This window comes from Triticum aestivum, chromosome 5B (genome assembly GCF_018294505.1).
Source record: "Triticum aestivum cultivar Chinese Spring chromosome 5B, IWGSC CS RefSeq v2.1, whole genome shotgun sequence".
In the NCBI taxonomy this organism is placed as follows: Eukaryota; Viridiplantae; Streptophyta; class Magnoliopsida; order Poales; family Poaceae; genus Triticum; species Triticum aestivum.
In genome coordinates, this window is record NC_057807.1 from 95678316 (window position 1) to 95704938 (window position 26623).

A 26623-nucleotide genomic window follows, 5' to 3' on the forward strand; every position below is an offset into this window, starting at 1 on the left:
ATGTTCTCTTCTTGTTGTCATGAGTGGAAGCTTCATCATTTCTTGAGCTAGATCGTGAAGACTCTCTGAAGCCCTTCTTCTTGGTGAACTTCTGGAACTTCTTCACAAGCATAGCAAGTTCCTTTCCAATGTCTTCAGGATCATCAGAACCGCAGTCAGATTCTTCTTCAGATGAGGAAACAACTTTTGCCTTCAAAGCGCGAGTTCGGCCATAGTTGGGACCATAGATATCTCTTTTCTCAGAAAGCTGGAACTCATGTGTGTTGAGCCTCTCAACTATATCAGACGGATCGAGTGTCTTGAAGTCAGGGCGTTCTTGTATCATGAGGGCAAGGGTGTCAAAGGAGCTATCAAGTGATCTCAGTAGTGTCTTGACGATTTCATGCTTTGTAATCTCAGTGGCGCCGAGAGCGTGAAGCTTATTTTTGATGTCAATGAGGCGATCAAACGTGAGCTGGACATTTTCATTGTCATTTCTCTTGAAGCGGTTGAACAGGTTGCGAAGAACACTGATCCTTTGATCCCTCTGAGTTGAGACGCCTTCGTTGACCTTGGATAGCCAGTCCCAGACTAGCTTTGACATTTCCAGAGCACTCACGGCCATACTGTCCTTTGGTCAGATGACCACAGATGATGTTCTTTGCAATCGAGTCCAGTTGAATGAACTTCTTGACATCAGTGGGGGTGACACCTTCACCAGTTTTGGGAACACCATTCTTGACGACATACCAGAGGTCGACATCAATGGCTTCAAGACGCATGCGCATCTTATTCTTCCAGTAGGGATATTCAGTTCCATCGAACACGGGGCAAGCAGCGGAGACTTTGATTATCCCTGCAGTCGACATAGCTAAACTCCAGGTGGTTAAACCGAATAACACAGAACAAGGGACTACCTTGCTCTGATACCAATTGAAAGTGCTGGTTATCGACTAGAGGGGGGTGAATAGGCGATTTTTGTCAAAGTCTTCAAAACGTGGAAGTTTCAAAGACAAACAATAGAAATGACCTAATTGATATGCAGCGAAGATAAACTACAACAAGCAAACCATAGTCAAGTATGCAATAATGTGAAAGTACAAAGACTAATAGCAGCTTGGTAGTAAGGATCAGGATGGAAGATAGTATGAAGCCAACTAATGATAGTAGTCAAGCAATGAAGTCAAACAGGTACGACAAATAGGCAATGACTTCACGAAGACAAACTCAAAGTAAAGGGAGGGAGAGGATAGAACCAGTCACTTGTTGAAGACACATGATTTGTTGGACCAGTTCCAGTTGCTATGACAACTGTACGTCTGGTTAGGGAGGCTGAGATTCAACTTAAAAGACCGCGTCTTCACCTTATTCCCCTCGAGCTAAGGACACACAGTCCTCGCCCAATCACTCTGGTAAGTCTTCAAGGTAGACTTCCGAACCTTCACAGACTTCGTTCACCGGCGATCCACAATGACTCTTGGATGCTCAGAACGTGACGCCTAACCGGCTGGAGGATACACAGTCCTCAAGTGTAATAAGTCTACAGGTCACTCAGACAGAAAGACTTCAGTGACGCCTAACACTCTTTGGCTCTGGGTGTTTGGGCTTTGTCCTCGCAAGGATTTCTCTCTCTCAAAGGCTTCAAGGTGGGTCGCTCTCAAACGACAAAAGCCATGAACTAACTCTGAGAAGCCACCAATTTATGGTGTAGGGGGTGGGCTATTTATAGCCACAAGGCAACCCGACCGGATATGTCCGAAATGACCCTGGGTCACTAAGGAACTGACACGTGTTCCAACGGTCAGATTTCAAACACACACGCAACTTTACTTGGGCTACAAGCAAAGCTGACTCATCCAGCTCTGGAAAAGATTTTCTCTCATTGTCTTCGCTCGAAGACATAGGATTTGGGTTGAGCATCACTTCAGTCATTCTGACTTTGTTCACTTGGACCCCACTTAACAGTACGGTGGTTCCTATGACTCAACAAAGAAGAAAGGAAACAACGAAACAACACAGTCTTCGCGCTCCATAGTCTTCACTCAATGTCTTCTCATGTCATAGTCTTCAATATGAATATCTTCATATACCACCATTGTCGTCAATGTCTTCATACATTTTTAGGGGTCATCTCCGGTAGGTAAACCAAATCAATGAGGGACACTACCTGCGTTATCCTGCAATTCTCACAAACGCATTAGTCCCTCAACCAACTTTGTCGTCAATACTCCAAAACCAACTAGGGGTAGCACTAGATGCACTTACAATTAGCTTGAATTTCTGAACATCAGCCACGCTAAGCCTGGCCATGTGCTTCTTGAACTATTCCTTCTCATAGTCAATTTTGTTTTTCAGTTCAACAATCTTCTGAGCTAGAGCTAGATCAGGAGCAATGGCGCCTTGGAAGGCGACACTGGTGCCAATTGGGAGCTGAAGATCATCAAAACTAAGATCAGGGTTGTCGAACCACTCATCAATGAAGTTGTCCAGGATGTTCACATCGAAGAGGGGCAGATCATTGAAAATCTCTGCCTCTTGCTTGCTCTTTATCAGCTGCTCTAGAGCATCATTACCAAACTCGTTATCTGATGACAGATCAATGGCTTCAGATTCGTTCCTCAGAATGTCAGCCGGTGTCAGGGCTTGACTGGGCCTTTGAACAGTTTTCTTCTGAGACTTCTCTTTCTGTTTGGAGACCCGAGATTGATCCTTAGAGTAACTTGGTGTAGGAGGAGCAGATGCTTGTGGCTTCACTCGTGAAGCCTTTGGTGCTGCAGCAGGTTTTGAAGCCTTAGATTTCTTTTGCTTCTGTGGCTTAGGAGGAGCTGGATCTTCATTGGAATCTGCTTCATCAGCAGAGTGATCCACATTTGCACCTTGAACGACAATGTGTGAGAGGAGGCCTTCGAAGTTGTAGAAGGGGCCGATTCTATTTTCATTGGCTTCACAGGTGTCATCTTTCTGAGGAGCAGAAGGACCAGGATTGAAGTCAAGTCCAAATGCCTTCTTGTTCTTCACGGTAGAATCTTTAGCAAACTATAAGTTGTGTTTGAATAGATTTTCATCACGACACCACACTAGAGAAGAGGGGTCATCATTCTCTGGTTCTGGGCCGCGTACCATACAAGGATAGAATTCTTGTTGAATGCCTTCAGAACGAGACTGGGGTTGAAGGTTTTTGTACAAGATATCTCCCCAGGGCGGTTTGATAGCATTCTTATCGGCGTACTCAGCCGTGAAAAATCTGTATTTGAACCATTCTTCAGCCCAATATCTTTGAATCCATTGGATTCGATTCTTGCGTTCACCATAGGTTTCTTCAGGGTCAGTTTTGTACAACTCACGCAGATCTGGTGGCAAATCCTTGGAGGTATTCCCATGACGCTGCCTGCCACCTTTCTAGCTGATTTCTCAGTAGCCATGAAGCTTAACCGGAAAGGCTTCAGAACTTGCAAAGGCTTCTTACGGCTGGACAGACAAGAACTAGCTTCAGGAGAATTTATGTGACTCTATAAGAATTCTGCAAATGAATGCAGACTATGAGAACCAAGGGATTCTCCCACGGACATGTACCTGTGATAGCATTAGAGGTGCGAGGGAAAGGGAAGAGGTCATATGCATTCTCAGAAGATTTTGAAGATAAATCAGTTTGAAGACATTGACCTCATAACGCGAAGACATTCACTTATTTGTTGTGAGTCGGTTCCAGATTTGTACGAATCCAAGAATAGGTACAAGTGAGGAATCAGACTTGTAGGGAAGCATAAGTGAACAGACTAGGCATGACATGAGATGTAGAACTGGACAGATTCAATTTTGAAGTGTAGAAACCACTTTTGGTAAAGAAGGATGAATCTATCAGATCAACAAGACGGTAAAAAGTGAGTTTTAATTACCACACGAGGAACTGCTAGACGAGGCAAAGTAGGAGGCTGAGAAGTTCAATCTCCTGTGCCCTAACTTGGCGATGGAAGACACCTACGGCGGCGGCGGAGAAGATGAGGTCCGCAGCCGGCGTGAGGACGACGTCGGAGAAGTCGCGGCAGCTAAGCGCTTCGTCACCGGCGTCGTTGAGAGCTAGCGGTGTCGCTAGGGTTTGCGAGAGGTGGCGAGGTGGAAGAAGGATTTTTGACCATGATGGGATGCGTATTTATAGGGAAAGGGATGGCACAGCGCAATTACGCAGGTGCCCTTGGCGATTCACATCTGAAGGACATGTGGCAAGCATGCTACACCTTGGTAGTTGTTCCATGTTCCCACACACGCCTGGATAGTCGGGGTGGTCGTTCCGAGTTCTTCGGATTTCAGGCAATTAAGATAGAGCATTTAAAACAGATATAAATGTTTGTCAGATTGACTTCAGCTGACAAGGTCCCGTGAAGACAATCGATAGTTTTCAATAGAATGCATATGATTTGGACAGATAGAGTGGAGGTAGAAGCATAGATAGGTTAGGGTCCGATCACATTCACTTAGATCAAAAGATTCATCACAAAACCATAGCTATAAGTGAATGCTGTAGAGGACATATCATACGTATACTAACAAATGAAGATAAATATGTGTTTAAGTCAAGGATGAAGATAAATCAATTTCGAAGACTTTGCAAACATAACGCTAAGGGTAACACTTCAAACAAAGGTTTGGTGGTGGCATTACCCACCGTATGGGAAGTATTTGACCCAGACACGACGCACAATTATCATGGCGCTTCGAAGTCAAATTCCGCATTAATGTATTCACACTTAGAGTGTATGTCTTCATTGATTGAAGATATACGTTACTTTGTGTGTTGCACATCTAAGTCATCAAAATGCATAAGTGTTAGGATGTGTGTCCAATTCATAGGACATTTGAGGATTCCAAGATATTTAGCTCACACCGCAACTTGCAAAACCTTTTCTCATCCAAGGGCTTTGTGAAGATATCAGCCAATTGCTCTTCAGTGTTGACGTGAATGATATCAATATCTTCCTTCATGACATGATCTCTGAGAAAGTGATGACGAATCTCAATGTGCTTTGTCTTCGAGTGCTGAACTGGGTTGTTGGCAATCTTGATGGCACTCTCATTGTCGCAGTAGAGCGGCACATTCTTCAGGTGAATACCATAGTCCTTGAGAGTTTGCTTCATCCAGAGAAGATCAACACAACAAGATCCAGCAACAATGTATTCGGATTCAGCAGTGGAGAGAGATACACAGTTCTGCTTCTTTCAAGACCAACAGACAACTGATCGTCCCAGAAAGTGACATGTGCCTGATGTGGACTTGCGATCAACCTTGTCACCAGTATAATCAGCATCGGAGAATCCAACTAGATCAAACTCTGAGCCCTTTGGATACCATAAACCTAGTGTTGTGGTGTAAGCCAAATATCGAAGAATTCGCTTCACAGCTAAGTGATGCGATTCCTTTGGTGCCGCTTGGAATTGAGCACACATGCAAACACTAAGCATAATATCTGGCCTAGATGCACATAGATAAAGTAAAGAACCAATCATGGAGCGCTATACCTTTTGATCGAACTCTTTACCATTGTCGTCGGGACCCAGATGGTGTTTGGCTGGCATTGGCGTCGTGTAACCTTTGCAATCTTGCATTCCAAACTTCTTCAGACAGTCTTTGAGATATTTTTCTTGAGATATGAAGATGCCATTCCTTTGCTGACGAATTTGAAGACCAAGGAAGAACTTCAGATCACGCATCATGGACATCTGATATTGCTCTTGCATCATGTATCCAAACTCATCACTATACTTCTGGTTGGTGCAGCCGAAGATAATGTCATCCACATATATTTGGCACACAAACAGTTCTCCATCATATGTCTTCGTGAAGAGTGTGGGATCGAGGGATCCAGGTTTGAAGCCTTTGCTCTTCAGGAAGTCTTTGAGCGTGTCATACCAAGCACGAGGGGCTTGTTTGAGGCCATACAGTGCCTTGTTGAGCTTGTATACCATATCAGGATGTTTTGGATCTTCAAAGCCAGGAGGTTGTGCAACATATACTTCTTCTTCTATCTTTCCATTGAGAAAAGCACTCTTCACAACCATTTGCTACAGAAGGATGTTGTGATGATTTGCATAGGCAAGCAGTATGCGAATGGCTTCAAGCCTTGCCACCGGAGCAAATGTTTCATCGAAGTCAATTCCTTCCACTTGAGTGTAACCTTGTGCAACGAGATGGGCTTTGTTTCTGACTACTTGACCATGCTCATCTTGCTTGTTGCGATATATCCATTTGGTTCCAATGATATTGTGCTTCCGGGGATCAGGATGCTTGACCAGTTCCCACACATTGTTCAGCTCGAACTGTTGAAGCTCTTCTTGCATAGCTTGAATCCATTCAGGTTCCATGAAGGCTTCAATGACTTTCTTGGGTTCTAAGATTGAGACGAATGCAAAATGCCCATAGAAATTGGTTAGTTGTGTTACTCTTTGTGTAGCTCTTGAACGAGTGAGTGGACCAGGTGCATTGAGGTTGTCGATTATCTTCTCAATCTGTACTTCATTTGCAACCCGAGGATGAACAGGACGAAGATTTTGCTCATTTTGATCAATGTCATCATTTGGGGGATTATCTTCAGGTTGAGCATTGTCTTCAGGTTGAGTAGATGCAGAAATGATCAGTTCTTCTTTAGTATGATTCTCAGAGGGTATGATCTCTCCAATTCCCATTTGCTTGATTGACTCACTAGGGGGTAATTCATCTAGCACATTTGGCAGGTGCTCTCTTTGCGAGCCGTTAGTCTCATCGAACCGCACATCCACAGTTTCAACCACTTTATAGTGAAAGAGGTTGAATACTCTGTAGGAGTGTGAATCCTTTCCGTAACCAAGCATAAAACCTTCATGTGCTTTTGGTGCAAATTTTGAAGTGTGGTGTGGATCCTTGATCCAGCACTTAGCACCAAATACTCTGAGGTAACTTACGTTTGGCTTCTTACCAGTTAGGAGCTCATAGGAGGTTTTCTTTAGAAGCTTGTGAAGATAAACACGGTTGATGACGTGGCATGCAGTGTCAATGGCTTCAGGCCAGAACTTCCGTGGAGTCTTGTACTCATCAAGCATCGTTCGGGCCATCTCAATAAGAGTTATGTTCTTGCGCTCCGCGATGCCATTCTGCTGAGGTGTGTAAGGAGCAGAGAACTCATGAGTGATACCCATGGTATCCAGGTAGAGATCGAGACCAGTGTTCTTGAACTCAGTGCCATTGTCGCTTTTGATGTGCTTGATCTTGACGCCATCGTTCGTCATGTCATGGTTGGCAAAGCGTCTGAAGACATCCTGCACTTCAGTCTTGTAGAGGATTATATGCACCCAAGTATATCGAGAGTAATCATCAACAATGACGAAGCCATAGAGGCAAGCAGTAGCATTGAGAGTAGAGTAGTGAGTAGGGCCAAATAAGTCCATGTGCAACAGCTCGAAGGGTTGAGATGTAGTCATGATTGTCTTCGAGGGATGCCTAGCTCTTGTCACCTTTCCAGCTTCGCAGGCACCACACAGATGATCCTTCTTGAACTTGACGCCTTCGATGCCCACGACATGCTTCTTCTTAGCGAGAGTGTGCAAGTTCCTCATGCCAGCATGCCCTAGCCTTTGATGCCAAAGCCAGCATTCTGAAGCTTCTGCTAGAAGACATACGGCCATTTGCAGTCCTGTTGAGAAATCTACCATATACAGATCATCTTTTCGATACCCTTCAAAGACTAGAGACTTGTCAGATTCCATCAGTACAAGGCAATGGTATTTTCCAAATAGCACAATCATGTTTAAGTCACAAAGCATTGAGACAGACATTAAGTTGAAACCAAGGGATTCAACAAGCATCACTTTATCCATGTGTTGATCCCTTGATATTGCAACTCTACCTAGACCCAATACCTTGCTTTTACCAGTGTCAGCAAATGTGATGTGACTCTTGTCTGATGGACGTAGCGTTGAATCCATTAGAAGACTTCGATTGCCAGTCATGTGATTAGTGCATCCACTGTCCATAATCCATTTTGAAGCACGAGGTGTTGTAGCCTACAGTGTAGTTTGGGGGATAGGCTTCACCAAGCGAGTTGTGAAGCAGAAACATTTGACGAAGAAGTGGAACATGAAAATTCAGGTCTTGGTTAGGATAAATTGGATGAGTGTCAAGTAAATCCGGAGCAAAATACATAGTAAGACCATTCGAGCATTTTATCTTGCACTCTACAAGATTTTTAAGATCTCCAGCATAAGCTTTGGACGCATTTGATTTTCGGCTGGAGACCTTTTCCTGCAGAAGAGAGTTAGGTTTTCTTAACCACCCACATTTTCAGGGGTGGCTTAGAAGCTATGTGTCTAAGTGCAGCATCTGAGAACTTAGGCTTCGGAACCCTAGTAAATAGCCTTGCAGGGGGTGAATAATACTCATATGAATAAGCAGAAAAGTTCTTAGTTCTATGAACATAGCGATTTGATGAAACACGCTCATATTCATGGGTCTGAGTATGATTTCCCTGCAAAACATTGACGTTAGGGTGACTTAGATGAGTCCTTGGTCTGTATGAAGCTTTTGGACCATATGAAGCCTTTGGTATGGGGTTTGTCTTCTTCACAGGTGGTGTCATGATGAAATTCACGGGAAGATTCTCAAGACAACTTTTGGGTACCCATATCTTCTTCATAGGTGGCCCATTCCTGCAGTTAGTACCAATATACCTGGCAAACACTTCGCCATTATGATTCTTAAACAATTTATAGTTTGCATCAAAGGATTCATCTATGATAATAGATTTAGCACAAGTGAAGCCAGATAAGGTAGATGGATCTACTGAAGGTTCCTTTGCAGCAACCCAGGTGGTTTTGGGGTACTGCTCAGGCTTCCAGTACGACCCATCAATATTCATTTTTCTCTTGAACCCAACACCCTCTTTTCTAGGGTTTCGGTTCAGAATCTGCTTTTTGAGGACATCACATAATGTCTGATGCCGTTTGAGACTTTTGTACATCCATGTCTCAAGCAGCGTCTTCAACCTGGCATTCTTATCACCAATAGTAGTGGTATCCTCAACAGAGGGGTTAGTTACCACATCAACAGTTGAAGATATCTCAACAGTAGTAGCAGTAGAACATTCAGCAATAGAGGCAGCGTTATCACGCTCAATGCATTTTAAACATGGTGGTTCAAATCCTTCCTGAGCGGGACTGATCTGTTGAGCGCGGAGTGACTTGTTTTCTTTTTCAAGATCTTCATGATCCGATCTCAATTTCTCAAGCTCCTGCTTCCTTTGAAGATAATCATAGGAAAGCTTTTCATGAGAGGTGGAGAGTGTCGGTGTCAAAACCGGCGGATCTCGGGTAGGGGGTCCCGATCTATGCGTCTTAGGCTGATGGTAACAGGAAGTAAGGGACACAATGTTTACCCAGGTTCGGGCCCTCTCGATGGAGGTAAAACCCTACTTCCTGCTTGATTAATATTGAAGATATGAGTAGTACAAGAGTAGATCTACCACGAGATCGTAGAGGCTAAACTCTAAGAGCTAGCCTATGATGGTATGATTGTAATTGTGATCGTCCTTCTAAGGACCATGCTCTCTGGTTTATATAGACACTGGAGAGCTAGGGTTTACATGGAGTCGGTTACAAGGAAGGAAATATAATATCCGGATCGCCAAGCTTGTCTTCCACGCAAAGGAGAGTCCCATCCAGACACGGGCCAAAGTCTTGAGTCTTGTATCTTGACGCTCCTATAGTCCGGACGAAGTGTACAGTCCGGCTGTCCGGATACCCCCTTATCCAGGACTCCCTCAGAGAGCGTCTCATGTCGACCTTCAAGTTCTTGGTACTTAACATGAAGATTTTTTATGTCTTCAATTAAGGACTGGGTCTTAGTCATTTCCGAGTCCAATAGGTCATCGCTTTTGTCTAACAATTTTTGAATATGTTCCATAGCTTTCTGTTGTTCAGTTGCAATTTTAGCAAGTTTTTTGTAACTAGGTTTGGATTCACCATCAGAGTCATCTTCACTTGATGCTTGAAAGTAAGCATCGCGTGAGTTTACCTTGGCACCACGTGCCATGAAACAGCAGGTGGGAGCCGAGTCGTTCTCGTCATCAGCGTTGGTGACAGAGCCATTGTCTTCAGTGTTGAAGATGGACTTGGCGATGTAAGTTGTAGCTAGAGCCAGACTTGCGACACCAGAGTCGGACTCCTCCTCGGACTCCACCATCGCCTCCTCAGAAGCAGACTCCTCTAAATCCATCTCCTTGCCAACAAAAGCACGTGCCTTGCCCGATGAGCTCTTCTTGTGTTACGAAGACTTGGAAGAATATTTGGAAGAAGACTTTGAGGATTTCTTCTTTTTCTTGTCATCAGAATCATATTCTTTGCTCTTCTTCTTCTTCTTTTCATTGTCCCACTGTGGACATTCAGAAATGTAGTGGCCAGGTTTCTTGCACTTGTGGCAGGTTCTTTTCTTGCTGTCATGGGTGGAAGCTTCATCATTCCTTGAGCTGGATCGTGAAGATTTTCTGAAGCTTCTCTTCTTAGTGAATTTCTGGAACTTCTTCACAAGCATAGAAAGCTCCTTTCCAATGTCTTCAGGATCACCGGAACTGCAGTCAGATTCTTCTTCAGATGAGGAAGCGGCATCCTTTGCCTTCAAAGCACGAGTTCGGCTATAGTTGGGGTCATAGATATCTCGTTTCTCAGATAGCTGGCACTCATGTGTGTTGAGCCTCTCAAGTATGTCTGACGGATCGAGTGTCTTGAAATCAGGATGTTCTTGTATCATCAGTGCTAAGGTGTCAAATGAGCTGTCAAGAGATCTCAGCATTGTCTTCACTATTTCATGCTTCGTAATGTCAGTTGCACCGAGTGCTTGGAGCTCATTTGTGATATCAGTGAGGCGATCAAATGTGAGTTGGACGTTCTCATTGTCTTGTCTCTTGAAGCGGTTGAAGAGGTTGCGGAGAGTACTGATTCATTGATCTCGCTGAGTTGAGACGCCTTCATTGACCTTGGAGAGCCAGTCCCAGACTAGCTTCGACGTTTCCAGAGCGCTCACACGGCCATACTACCCTTTGGTCAGATAATCACAGATGATTATCTTGGCTGTAGAGTCCAGTTGAATGAACTTCTTGACATCAGCAGGGGTGACACCTTCACGAGTCTTGGGAACGCCATTCTTGACGACATACCACAGATCGACATCAATGGCTTCAAGATGCATGCGCATCCTATTCTTCCAGTAGGGATATTCAGTGCCATCAAAGATGGGGCACACATCGGAGACTTTGATTATCCCTGCAGTCGACATAGCTAAAACTCCAAGTGGTTAAACCGAATCACACAGAACAAGGGAGTACCTTGCTCTGATACCAATTGAAAGGGCTAGTTATCGACTAGAGGGGGGATGAATAGGTGATTTTTATGTAAGTCTTCAATACATGGGAGTTTCGAAGACAAACAATAGAAACGACACTATTCGTATGCAGCGGAAGGTAGACTACACTAAGCAAGCCATAGTCAAGTATTCAATGAAGTTAAAGCACGAAGACTATTAGGAGCTAGGTAGTAAAGATAAGGATGGAAGATAGTATGAAGCCAATCAAGACAAGTAGTCACACAGTGAAGTCAAACAGATAATGCAAGCATGCAATGACTTCATGAAGACAAACTGTAAGTAAAGAGAAGTGAGAGATAGAACCAATAGCTTCAGGAGGACAGGGGTTTGTTCGACCAGTTCCAGTTGCTGTGACAACTGTACATATGGTTAGGGAGTCTGAGATTTAACTCAGAAGACCGCGTCTTCACCTTATTCCCCTTGAGCTAAGGACTCTTAGTCCCCGCCCAATCACTCTGGTAAGTCTTCAAGGTAGACTCCCAAACCTTCACAGACTTCGTTCACCGGCAATCCAGAATGACTCTTGGATGCTCAAAACGTGATGCCTAACCGGCTGGAGGATTCACAGTCGTCAAGTGAAATAAGTCTTCAGATCATGCGGATAGAAAGACTTCAGTGATGCCAAACACTCTTTGGGCTCTGGGTGGTTTGGGCTTTGTCCTCGCAAGGATTCTCTCTCAAAAGCTTCGGAGGTGGGTTGCTCTCAAACGACGAAAGCCGTATACTAACTCCGAGCAGCCACCAATTTATGGTGTAGGGGGTGGCCTATTTATAGCCACTAGGCAACCCGACTTGATTTGTCCGAAATGACCCTGGGTCACTAAGGAACTGACACGTGTCTCAACGGCCAGATTTCAAACACACGCGGTAGCTTGACTTGGGCTACAAGTAAAGCTGACTCATCCGACTCTGGATAAGATTTGCTCTCGTTGTCTTCGCTCGAAGACATAGGATTTAGTTGAGCATCACTTCAGTCACTCTGACTTTGTTCACTTGGACCACTTAACAGTGTGGTGGTTCCTATGACTCAACAAAGAAGAAAAGAAACAACGAAACAGCTAAGTCTTTGTGCTCCATAGTCTTCAGACGTTGTCTTCTCATGTCATAGTCTTCAACGTGATTAGCTTCATAGACCACCATTGTCTTCAATGTCTTCACACATTTTTAGGGGTCATCTCCGGTAGGTAAACCGAATCAATGCGGGACTACTACCTGTGTTATCCTGCAATTCTCACGAACACATTAGTCCCTCAACTAGGTTTGTCGTCAATACTCCAAAACCAACTAGGGGTGGTACTAGATGCACTTACAGTACGATAGCACCACCTATCGGAACCACGACAAAAACATCCGTGTCTCCAATTGTGTTTGCACACTCCAATCCCATCCCTTTACATTCTTGCAAGTTGCATGCTTTACTTTCCGCTGCTCATATACTCTTTGCATGCTTGCTTGTTATGTATTGTGATTGTTAAACTTGTGCCAAAACTCCACTTGAACTTAAAGAAATTAAAAACTGCAACTTTTCTCACTTAGTGTCTAATCACCCCCCCCCTCTAGACACCTCTTCTCGATCCTTTCAATTGGTACCAGAGCTTTGGTCTCCATTGCTTTGGTTTAATCACCATTGGAGGAAGATGGATGAGTCTACTTTGGGGAGTCTTAGACATAGAGTGCCTATACTTGATGGAGAGTACTTTTATGAGTGGAAAAATGAGATGCTTGTGATTTTCAATGAATATCATTTGAACAAGTACATTGCTAGCCCTTGTGCATCTCATGTTGATCCTATGCATCCTACTCTTGATGAGTCAATTGACATGATTCACAATCTTAGAACTGTTGATCTTATCACTAGAGGTTTGCCTAGAAACTTGATAGGTTGCTTGCCTACTCTTAAGTGTGCCTACACCATATGGAAATATCTTGAGGAACGATTTCCAAATCATTCCTTGAAAAATCTACATGAAATTCTCCATAAGTCTATTGCCTTGAGTAAGACGAAATCAAATGATCCTATGTTTGGTGGTTGTCTATTTAAGCTTACAAATCTTATGCGTGCCAAAGGAGATGTTGGAATCATGAGCAATATTATTTCCGAAGCCACTAGAATTAATAGAGAAGATCATTGTCAAACTCACTCTAACGAATCACCCTCTCTAGAAATTGATCCACCACATGACTATGTTGAACATGGATACTATGATGAGGATGATGATAGTGACTTTCATCTTGATGATGCAATGAGACACTTTGGTCTTATGACAAATTTTTGGGGATATATGGCAGGAGGAAAGGAATGGGTTCTTGATAGTGGATGTACCGATCACATGACTGGAGATAAAGATATGTTTCGTGAGCTTGCTGAAAATGACGGCCCTCGAAAGTATGTCACTTTTGGTGATAACTCAAAGGGTAAGGTGGTTGGCCTCGGTAAGGTGGCCATCTCACATGATAGCTCCATACAAAATGTCATGCTCGTTGAATCTCTTGGCTACAATTTACTTTTCAGTATCTAGACTTGCTGATTTCGGTTTCAATGTCCTATTTACTGAAGTAGATTGCCAAGTATTTCATAGAGATAATCATAAAATGGTCTTTACCGGTATACGTAGAGGTGATCTTTACATTGTTGATTTCACTAAAAAGGCTCAACCTAGAACTTGCTTTATTGCCAAATCCTCTAAAGGTTGGTTATGGCATAGACGATTAGGTCATGTGGGCATGCGAAACCTTGACAAGCTTATTAAAGGAAATCATATCCTTGGCGTTAACGATGTCATATTTGATAAGGATAGACTTTGCAACGCTTGTCAAGCAGGTAAACAGGTTGGAGGAAGGCATCCCGTGAAGAACATCATGACCACAAGGAGTCCACTTGAGCTACTTCATATGGATCTTTTTGGTCCCAACGCCTACAAAAGTCTCGGCGGAAATTCTTTTGGTCTAGTTATAGTTGATGATTTTTCAAGATTTACGTGGGTGTTCTTTCTCGATGATATTTCATAGGTCCAAAAGATCTTCAAAAACTTCGCTAGGAAGGCCCAAAATCAATTTGAAGTGAAGATCAAGAAGGTTCGCAGCAACAATAGAATGGAGTTCAAGAACGCAAATGTGGACACCTTTCTTGACGAAGAAGGGATTTCACATGAGTTCTCGGCTACGTACACACCTCAACAAAATGGAGTTGTTGAGAGGAAGATCCGGACGCTCATCGAAATGGCAAGAACGATGCTTGATGAGTACAAGACGCCTAAGCACTTTCGGGCGGAAGTGGTTGAGACAGCTTGTCACGCAACAACTCGCTTGTATCTTCACAAGTTACTCGGCAAGACGACATACGAGCTCCCACCGGTAACAAACCCCAAGTTGGATACTTTCAAGTATTCGGCTCAAAGTGCTACATTCTTGATAAGCATCGTCGTTCTAAATTTGCTCCTAAGTCTCATGAAGGTTTCCTACTTGGTTATGGCTCAAACTCTCACACTTAACGTGTCTACAATAATTTCACTCGAAAGGTTGAAGAGATGGTAGATGTGAAGTTTGATGAATCTAACGGCTCGCAAGTAGAGCAATTGCCAATTGATGTAGGATACAAAGACCCTTCGAAAGCAATCCAAGACTTGTATATTGGCAAGATTCGTCCAACGGAGGTGAAGGAGAGTACCTCGTCCGTCCAAGTGGAAGCTTCCACCTCACGACAAGCTGAACCAAGAGTTGATACGGAAGCATCCACAAGTGGGACACGCCAAGACAAAGAAAACGAGGAAGTACACCAAGATGAACATCAAAAACCTCCTTCTCCACCACGACAAGATAACGACAACGTCAACAATGAAGAAGCCCAAGAATAAGAACAAGATGAAGAAGATGTTCCACCAAGATCCAAGCAAAATCTTTCACGAGTTCGAGCAAGAGTCACCAGAGACCATCCCGCCGAGCAAATCTACAATGATATCCAAACCGGGAGAATCACTCGCTCTAAAACGCATTTAGCTAACTTTTGTGAACATTATTCATTCATCTCTAGCATTGAACCTATGAAGGTTGAGGAAGCATTGGAAGATCCGGATTGGATAAACGCCATGCACGAAGAGTTACACAACTTTGAGATAAATCAAGTTTGGACATTGGTTGAGAAGCCCGACAACAACCACAACATTATTGGTACCAAATGGGTGTTTCGAAACAAGCAATATGAAGATGGACAAGTAGTTCGCAACAAAGCACGTCTCGTCACCCAAGGCTACACTCAAGTCGAAGGTATGGACTATGGTGAGACATACGCCCCCGTTGCTAGACTTGAGTCCATTCGCATCTTACTTGCCTATGCTAATCACCATGATATCACCTTCTACCAAATGGACATTAAAAGTGCTTTTCTAAATGGTGAAATAGAGGAGTAAGTTTATGTTAAGCAACCTCCTAGCTTTGTCAATCCTAAGAAACCTAATCATGTGTACAAACTTCAAAAAGCTCTTTATGGTCCCAAACAAGCTCCTAGAGCTTGGTATAAATGCTTGACCAAGTTCCTTATTGAAAAAGGCTTTGAAATTGGAAAAATTGATTATACTCTTTTTACTAAAAGGGTTAATGGAGAACTTTTTGTGTGCCAAATCTATGTTGATGATATTATATTTGGTTTGACTAACCCTCTTTTTAGTTAGAAGTTTGGAAAGCTAATGTCAGAGAAGTTTGAGATGTCTATGATGAGTGAACTCAAATTCTTTCTTGGTTTGCAAATCAAGCAAACTAAGGAAGGTACATTTGTCTCTCAAACAATTTACACTAAGGACTTATTCAAGAAGTTCAATATGCAAAAATGCAAAGGTATGACTACACCCATGCCTACTAGTGGACATCTTGATTTGACCAAAGATGGTGAACCGGATGATCAAAAGGTTTATCGCTCTATGATTGGTTCATTGTTATATCTATGTGCTTCATGTCCCGATATTATGCTAAGTGTGTGCATGTGTGCACGATATCAAGCCGCTCCTAAAGAATGTCATCTTAAGGCCGTGAAAACGATAGTGAGATACTTAATTCATACACCAAATTTTGGCATTTTGTATCCAAAGAGGGCCTCTTTCAATCTTGTTGGCTACTCCGACTCGGACTATGCCGGTGACAAGGTTGATAGAAAGTCCACTTCGGGTACTTGTCAATTTCTTGGTAGATCTCTTGTGTCTTGGTCTTCCAAGAAACAAAACTCGGTATCCTTATCCACCGCCGAAGCGGAATACATTGTCGCTGGTTCATGTTGTATTCAATTACTTTGGATGACCCAAACTCTTAAGGATTATGGGATACATGTGAAACAGGTTCCATTACTTTGTGACAATGAAAGTGCTATCAAGATTGCTCACAATCCCGTGTAACACTCTCGAACTAAGCATATTGAAGTTCGTCATCATTTCATTCGAGATCATGTTGCCAAGGGTGACATTAACCTTAAGCATGTTCGTACCGACAAGAAATTGGCGGATATACTCACTAAACCACTTGATGAGAAAGTGTTTTGCATGTTGATAGGTGAATTGAACATCATTTATGCTTCAAACTTGGAGTAGAAACTTCATTTGGATACATTCAAGGCATGAGCCTATGACTAATCCTTGATATTTCTCTTGTGATGATAATCTTATGCCTTGGATATATTTGCACCTTGAATGTTATCTAACCCTTGTAGGTACTTGGATGAATCTAAACCTATGAGATTGCAACACACTCACATCTCGAGCAATCTCTTTATCACCAAGTCTCTACACAACGGTGGTTGAAGACAAGGAAGCACGAAACCCTTTTAACATATCCTTTGACAAATTCTGTTTTGAACTTTATGATTGTCATTTTGGATACACAAGTGCTCTTCCTTGAAAAACTAACACATGTAGGTAGATGAACTCACATTCCAAGTGGTGCTCCCAACTCTTGATGAGCTACATCAACTTTGAGCAATCCACACAAGTTCAACTACATGATCACGATCAACACCACCACCCAAGGTATGTTATTCCATCTTAGAGAAGCTTTACTCCAAGTCATGAGTCAAAGCAACTCAACAAGATGTGAATACATCAAAATGCTTAAATGAAAAATGGTAACCCCATTTTCAGCTTAAAAGATGAGTATGACCTATGATCAAGTGATCTCACTTGACTCCTATGTCAATATACTCTAACATAGGTGACTTTGTCGCCGACCAATTCTAGATGAAGTTCTCTCGTGGTCCTTTCTGTGCTCTTGCATTGGTCTCATGCATATTTGTTTCCCCTTTCAAAAAAACTTCATCTAGATTTCTTTTCTTTTATTTTCTTTTCTGCATTCCCTGCATCCAATTCATTGGAAATCTTTCAGTTAATTCCTTGCAAATCCTTGTGAGATCTTGCTTGTCTAGTGAGCTGAGGTGACATGTGTTTTCTCTGTCATGAACTCGGTCACACCGGCCTGTTGCGTTCGGTCCAACCGAAACCTTTCGGTGCAACCGAAGCATACAACTCGGTGCCACCGGTTTCACTATAGGAAAAACAACTTGCCACTTGTTCCTATGTTCTTATTGATCCAGCTCCACTCAATGATTCTTGTCCTCTACCAGCATCACATTCAACTGGCTGCTTTGTTCTGTGACTCAAGGACCAAACCCATTCATGACAAAAATCCAGAAGAACCCTTCTTGGAAATTGGTGTCAAAGGGGGAGAGAGAGATCACATCAAAGCTTAATCATATCTATAGGGGGAGAGAATACTCAAGGGGGGAGAGAGTAATCATCAAGGACCCTAGATGCTTGGTGTTCAAGAGGAGAGAATTCACATGTCTTTATGAGGGGAAAGACATGTTCATATTTGTTTGCTTGCATTAGCTCTGTTTCTTTTCTTTGAGCTCTGATTTTCTGTTCCCTATCTTCTCCCAGTATCCCATGCTAGATTCAGGGGGGTGTCGGTGTCAAAACCGGCGGATCTCGGGTAGGGGGTCCCGAACTGTGCGTCTAGGCGGATGGTAACAGGAGACAAGGGACACGATGTTTTACCCAGGTTCGGGCCCTCTTGATGGAGGTAAAACCCTACGTCCTGCTTGATTAATATTGATGATGTGTGTTACAAGAGTAGATCTACCACGAGATCAAGGAGGCTAAACCCTAGAAGCTAGCCTCTGGTATGATTGTTTTCCGTCCTACGGACTAAAGCCATCCGGTTTATATAGACACCGGAGAGGGCTAGGGTTACACAGAGTCGGTTACAATGGTAGGAGATCTACATATCCGTATCGCCAAGCTTGCCTTCCACGCCAAGGAAAGTCCCATCCGGACACGGGACGAAGTCTTCAATCTTGTATCTTCATAGTCTTGGAGTCCGGCCGATGATGATAGTTCGGCTATCCGGACACCCCCTAGTCTAGGACTCCCTCAGGGGGCAAGACACATAAGGGAAGGAAATCCTTGTTTGCTTGCATTAGCTCTGTTTCTTTTCTTTGAGCTCTGATTTTTTGTTCCCTATCTTCTCCCAGTATCCCATGCTAGATTTAGGGTGAGTAAGACACATAAGGGAAGGAAATCCTTAAATTCATTGCACATATTTACCTTTGGGGACATGTCTATATCCAATGGGGTACTCAGTACTCACTCTCTACATGTCAACCCAGTCTTAGTACTCTTGTGGTTTCTTTTGTTTGCTCTGGCTAGTAGGTGCATATGTGTTATCTAACCTTGCTTACGCAGGTTCATTCCATCCTAAGCCAACTCAAGACCACAAGGTAAGTATATGCATCACAGTCATGTGTATGAGGATCTCTTGTTGATGTACATATTGTTTGCAAGAAGGACTCACGAGCATGAAGGTACATTTCCCATATTCACATCTTTTGCTCTGATGCATATAGCCAAGATACATGTAACACATTGCTTACTCTGTCATGCTTATGCATTCACATGCTCCTATATTCCATATTTACATGATTGCATACATGTAGGGGGAGCTTATGCATGTTACATGTCTTTCCAAAGCTTTACTTGTTATTCTCTATATCTTTATCTAAGGATTTGATGTATGTTGTCATCAATTACCAAAAAGGGGGAGATTGAAAGCACAAGTGCTCCCTGGGTGATTTTGGTAATTAATGTCAACATATCTCTTGTTGGACTAACACTTTTACCTAGTATGTTTCAGATAAGTTCAACAATGGAGTGGCATGGACTAGAGGATGTGGAACCCCTTCAAGACGCTAAGGACAAAGGATTAGCTCAAGCTCAAAACACAAGACTCTACACTTTCTATTTTAGTGATCCAAGATCACATTGAGTCTATAGGAAAAGCCAATACTATCAAGAGGGGATGAGGTGTTGCTTAATGGCTTGCTTGCTCAAAGTGCTTAGTGATATGCTCCAAAGCCCTCAACTACCTTCTCACATCCACATATGAACCAAACCAAAAGTCAAACTCGGCCCCACCAATTTTTTCTATCCGGCGCCACCGAGTTCAGATGTCATAGCCACTGCCACAAACCCTAGTCTTTTCGGTCTCACCGATGGGGATCTCGGTCTCACCGAGATGGGTGTCGGTGTCAAAACCGGCGTATCTCGTAGTAGGGGTCCTAAGCTAGGAGTCTTCGAGCGACGGTAACATGGACACTGGGTTTTACCCAGCTTCGGGCTCTCTTGAAGAGATAATACCCTACATGCTGCTTTTGATTGTATTCGTATGGGTATTGTACAGAGTACCTGTATCTACCACGAGATTGTAGTAATGAATATGAGATTGTCTATCGACTAGCCTGGCCTCGGTTTATATAACACACTGGAGGTCTAGGGTTTAGGAGAGTCCTTGTCTTGGGCGCCAAGTCTTGTGGAGTCCTTCTTGTATGCGACATGGGTTGTCCGAACTGGCCTATGAATATACGGTCATGGGGGTCCTCGGCCCAATCTAACTGATCGGGAGACGACGTGGTGAGTACCCCCTAGTCCGGGACACCGTCAGTAGCCCCCTGAATCGGTCTTCAAGTTGAGGACGCTCCTCGATTCTTCCGAACTGTTCTTTATCTTCGGTCGTCGGTCTTGAAAAGTGGTTCAACAAATCTTCCCATCTTCCATCTTGAGGATCGCCAAAGTGAATCCGAAGAGTTTACACGTCGGGTACCGGAGGAGCCCCTTTAAGTCCTTGGCCTTTATCAATGCCTTATTATTTTTATGCCACACCTCGGGTTTGAAGTTGTTCCCGGGCGGCAGTGTCCTCTTGTGTCCGAGCTCCAATACCAGACTACATTCGAGGTATCTTTTGCATCCGAGCACCAACGCTGGACCGCTTCTGAGCTCCAGCGCCGGAATGTATCTGAAGAGTATTGTTACAGCCGAGCTCCAATGCCAAACTCTATCCGAGCTCCAGCGTCGGATTATATCCAAGCTCCAACGCCGGACTGTGTCCAAGCTCCAACGCCGGACTATATCCAAGGTGTCATAGATCACCTAGGTTCAAAAAAAGTTAAAGGAGTTTATGCCGGACTGCGTCCGAGGTGGTGCACTACCCCAACCGCGGGCTGATTTTTGACTGGTGCGATTTATTCTCTGTCGAGATATATAGCCAGTATATGTATATCCAAGAGCCCTTAAGGTGTGTGTTAGTCTAAAACCCGAGATGCACCTGAAGGAAAACATGAAACCGCTGTTCCTAGTAGCCCGTGAGACTCAGGTCGATGCGCGAAATCGGCCTGAGGATCAACTCCTAGCTCGGCAGCATACGTAGGAAATAGAAACGCAGTGTAATATATTAGAGATAATAGTGATCGATGAATGGGCCCTTGAGAGAGGGTATTGAGAGGTTGCCGTAATATACCAGCTTGATGCCAGAAAGGTCCATATGGTACCTATTATTGTCTGAAGACGCGTTTGCGCATAGTTTGGTCAAGCCGGACACTGAGCACTTTGAATTTTCTGCATTGAATAGGCAATGCAGTAGCCGCCGAGACACTGGTCGGGTGGCAATACCAGATCAGGGGATCGATGTGCCCCTTTAATATTTGTAAATAATAAGCCCAAAGCCCAGTAGCCCCAGAGCCTTAATGTGGGCACGGGTGGCCGAATTAAGGATCGATATCCATAGTATAATCACAAATTATGTGTAATGACTATGTATCCAAGTACTTTACATCATTAATGCTCGGATCCATATTGTACAAACCTTTGTTGACCGACCATCGGCTTCAACCTCTTCGGCCAGTAGCTGAGGAGTGTTTTCCTACTTTATGAAGCCGTTATAAGGGCAAAGATTTATGGAAAACAAGGCAATCTGGCCATACGGTTTTATAAGCAAAGGTACACGGAGAGATATGTTATATTACGTAATGTAAGAAACATCTTCCAAGGAAAATAATCCCGCTATCGGTTCCTTTCTTTGGGTCGTCATGCTTATCGTGATCATGAAACCTCACCTCCGGTCAATGTGGGAGGAAAATATTGAGGATTTAGTTCGGGAAAAGTTCCCGAACTCTATGTTATTAATGAACCAAAAATTTCACTTCTGTCATTTCCGACCAATGTGATCCTTTAAGATTGCTAGCTTTCGGCTTCACCCAGTCTGAGGTACTTACTCGGATGACCTAGTAGTAACAATCACAGAGGTGCTCCCTTTACCACCTAGCCGAACAATCGGGAACGTAGGGGTAAGCACAGAAGCAAGGTAGCCCAATCCTTTTGAGGCAAAGGACAGGCCAAAACAAGTCTCTTATGATAAGCAAAGTGTTCTCGAGGGTACACGGGAATTTCATCTAGTCACTTTCAACATGTTGGATCGATTCGTGTTCGCTACTTTGATAATTTGGTATATGGGTGGACCAGTGCTTAGGTGTTGTTCTTACTTGCGCAAACCTCGTACTTATGATTAACCCCCTCGCAAGCATCCACAACTACGAGAAAAGTATGAAGAATAAACTCTAACCATAGCATTAAACTTTTGGATCAAATCGGCCACTTACAGTCTAGCGCATAAACTAGGGTTTAAGCTTCTGTCAGTCTCGCAACCCATCATCTAATAATTACCCCCACAATGCATTCCCTTAGGCCCAAATATGGTGAAGTGTCATGTAGTCGACATTCACATGACACCACTAAGGGAATCACAACATACATATCATCAAAACATCGAACACATATCAAGTTCACATGATTACTTGCAACATGATTTCTTCCATGACCTCAAGAACAAAAAAGTAACTACTCACAATGATAATCATGCTCAAGATCAGAGGAGTATTAAATAGCATAATGGATCTGAACATATAATCTTCCACCAAATAAACCATATAATAATCAACTACAAGATGTAATCAACACTACTAGTCACCCATAAGTACCAATATATAGTTCCGGTACAAAGATTGAACACTAGAGATGAACTAGGGTTTGAGAGGAGATTGTGATGTTGAAGATGTTGATGGAGATTGCCCTCCCCAAGATTGGAGTGTTCGTGATGATGATGACGATGATTTCCCCCTCCGGGAGGAAAGTTCCCCCGGCGAATCGCTTCGTCAGAGGGCGAAAGTGCTCCTGTCCAAGTTCCGCCTCGAGACGGTGGCGCTTCGTCCCGTAAGTCCTCTCCTTATTTTTTATAGGTCAAAATGACGTATGTGACGCCCCCGATTCAATCGTACACTAATCATACATGCAAATGTGTACGATCAAGATCAGGGACTCACGGGAAGATATCACAACACAACTCTCGACACAAATAAAATAATACAAGCTTTATATTACAAGCCAGGGGCCTCGAGGGCTCAAAATACAAGCTCGATACACAAGACTCAGCGGAAGCAACAATATCTGAGTACAGCCATAAGTTAAACAAGGATGCCTTAAGAAGGCTAGCACAAAAGCAACACGATCGAAGAGGCAAGGTCTCCTGCCTGGGACCTCCTAACTACTCCTGGTCATCGGCGGTCTCCACGTAGCAGTATCTGTCGGCGGTGGCATCTGGCTCTATGGATCCACCATCTGGTTGCATCAACCAGAAAGAAGAAAGAAAGGGGAAAAAGGGGTTGCAAAGCAACCGTGCGTACTCATCCAAAGTACTCGCAAGCATCAGATCTATACTAAGTATGCATTGGTATCAAATGGAAGGGTTGTATCTGTGGACTGAACTGCAGAATGCCAGAATAGAGGGGAAGGCCTAGCCTATGGAAGACTAGCATCTTCAAGCAGCTCCAAGCATCTTGCAGCATGTAGAAGAGTAAAGAATAGCAGTCTATAATATTTAACAAGCATGTTGTAACATCAACGCCCAGATATCCTTCCTCGACTCCCTGCGAGAAAGTAATCTCGGAGCCACATATCCATCACATATCTCAAGTATCCATTTCTAGTTATATAAGATCCGGATACAAGTCTGAATGTCTGTTACCATGGACACGGTATTCGAATATATAACTTCCCTACAGGGGTGCACCATGTTACCCAACACGCTCGATCACTCTGGCCGGACACACCTTTCTAGGGTCAATGCCCGCCCTCGGAAGATCAACACATCGCAGCCCTACCTAGGCACAGCAGAGAGGTCCCCATCGGTCTACATCCTAAGCACTCCGGGGTCTGGGCCCATTGCCCGTTGCACTCCGGATCGTTGTGCGCAAGGGGATACCAGCACCACCTGTGAAGTGGATGGCATGATCCGACCCGGCCACAAATCTGAACTAGACGTCTGACAAAGCTTTGACTGATACTGCGACGTCGAGGCCCATAAGTATTCTCGCATGGTGGTTAGTGCGTAAAGGCCAGAGGCCAACTCAGAACAAATACCCAAACCTGTTAGTGCATTGGGGGCTCACGGAAACAAGCAGAGACTCACGATAAGGTGACCCCGTCGCCCTGTCTCATGGACTTACGACAAGGGCCCACACCGCCCGGCCGTGCCACGTGGAAAACTCGTGGGGTGCTCAACGGGCCCGCCCAACTTTCACATCAACTAGCGGGTACCCCTCAGGGCCGACCCGACTTCAACAATGGTCTCAAGTAAGGTCAAGGTAACCGTGTGTCTAAATATCAAGGGGAAAACCCGAGGAATCACCCATGGAGGATTCCACTCAATGTAATCATCAAGGTGAACGTAAGAGGGACCACCCTCGAGGTTCACACTTGAGGTGTTGAACGACAGAGCCATATCGAGAATGGTGAAAGAGGAAATCACCCTCGATGACCACGACCGAATAGCTACACTACAGAATTATCATCAAGAGTGCGTTATGAGGGATCACCCTCGGCACTCGATGGTAGCTCTGCAGAGTCGAGCAACAAAAGGGGCATGATGTGATGTGAGGTGTCGGGCTCTGGTCATCGATCACATCGATCGAGGTGTCAATGATGAAACAGGGGCAACAAGGACAAGTGGGGGTCACTGATGGATCACTAGCCAACCTATACTAAGCAGTTTAGGCTAAGAAGGTAGGTAACAATAAGCAGGTACAAAAGCAGGCTATGCATCAGAATAGGAGCAAACAATAACAGTAGCAAAATCTAATGCAAGCATGAGAGTATAGAATGGGCGATTGTCAGGACCCCGACTCAATGCCACATCGATCTAGCATGTAACACCTCATATCACTTTGCGGCCTCACGCACGGTATCCCCACGGGTGTCGCCTTACCTTTGCCCGGGACCGTTTGCGCCTTTTGGCACACGTATATGATGGTGTCGCTAGCATCCATATGATAAAGAGCCCGGGCTGAAATGGCTAGTCGTAAACCCAAAGTGGCACTAACTTACAGGGACAGGCATCCATGACCCAGCATCGAACGTGTCGGTCATCAGCGAGTGAATCCAGGCTGTAGCACTGGGCTAACAGGACTCCGGTGAACCGGGCTGTAGCGGGCTAGCAGGACTCCGGTATTCATCGCGTGACATTTCCCCGAAGGGACAGACACATGATCGAAGAAGGACACATGCCGGCCAGCCTAAGTGTTCCGGAGCAGTAGCAAGCTACCAGGGCTCAGTGGAAGCACTAGGAGACATTTCCCGGTAAGAGAGACTACTAAGGATAAACAACTAGATAGTCAGATCCCACACATAGCAATACACATTACACGTACGCATAACATGCAAGTATGTGTTGTACAACATGGCATCACAGCATAACTCAACAACTCATATAGATAAGGGCTCAGAAGAGCCATCATAGCATTTATTACAAACAGGGGTCACATGACACAACATTCAGAGCAATCAAGCAACAAACGGAAGCATTACATGTCTGAGTACAGACATCTATAAATGAAAAAGGCTGAAAGCCTGACTATCTACAACGTCCGATCAAGATCGTAGCTGAGGTACAAGCTACTCGTCGAAGTCCACGAGAACACTAATAAGACCGAAGTCTCCGCTGCAAAAACATAAATAAAGCAACATGAGTACAAAGGTACTCAGCAAGACTTACATCAGATCCTATCATACATGCATTTGTATCAAGAGAGTAATGTGGGGTTTAGTTGCAGCAAGCCAGCTTTGACTCTGTGGCTATCCTGTTCTACGACTACCAGAGACTCTTGAGGTGACATGGCGCACACGAGTCCACTAATCACCACACAATACACTACTATGGATTCATCCCCGTCTCCCTACGAGAAGGCCATCCATAGCACTCACACTTGTCTTGAGCATTTTAGAGTATCCACTTCAAGTTGTCTATGTACCATGTAAGCATCCAAGAAGTCCATAACCGCGGACCCGGCTATTCGAATAGATCATGTTAACCCTGCAGGGGTGTACTTCTTCACACACGCTCTCGCCACTTACCGCCATGTACACGTCATGCATCTCGGCAACCTTCAAGCGGAAGCCTGGCGAGGGTGTCGGCCACGACCTGACTAACCACAGAAGACTCTAATCCAGGTTTATCGCCTATTCGGGTTCCATCCGCAAGGAGATCCGGCCGGGGTGTCGCTCATGGCCCCAAACGATGTGAGCAGGGTTCCCAAGCCCACCATCCGGGTGCCACTTGGTACACCGTGCCACCTGTGCCTAGTTTGTCCCAAGCCCACCCTGCCGGGTGCCACTTGGTAGAAAAATAGCACTACCTACAAACACCAGAAACTAGTTGCGACTCCTGGACAGAGATCAAGTTGGTTAATAAGCCGAGAGGGGTCGAGTTACCGGAACCCAATGTGTGGTAGTATCGAGTCATTGGACAACATACACCGAACTCAGTGCTTAAGGACGGTTCCAGTGAGACAACCCACCATGTACTCCTACATGGCCTCTCACCGCTACCTTTACCAAATCGTGTTCACAC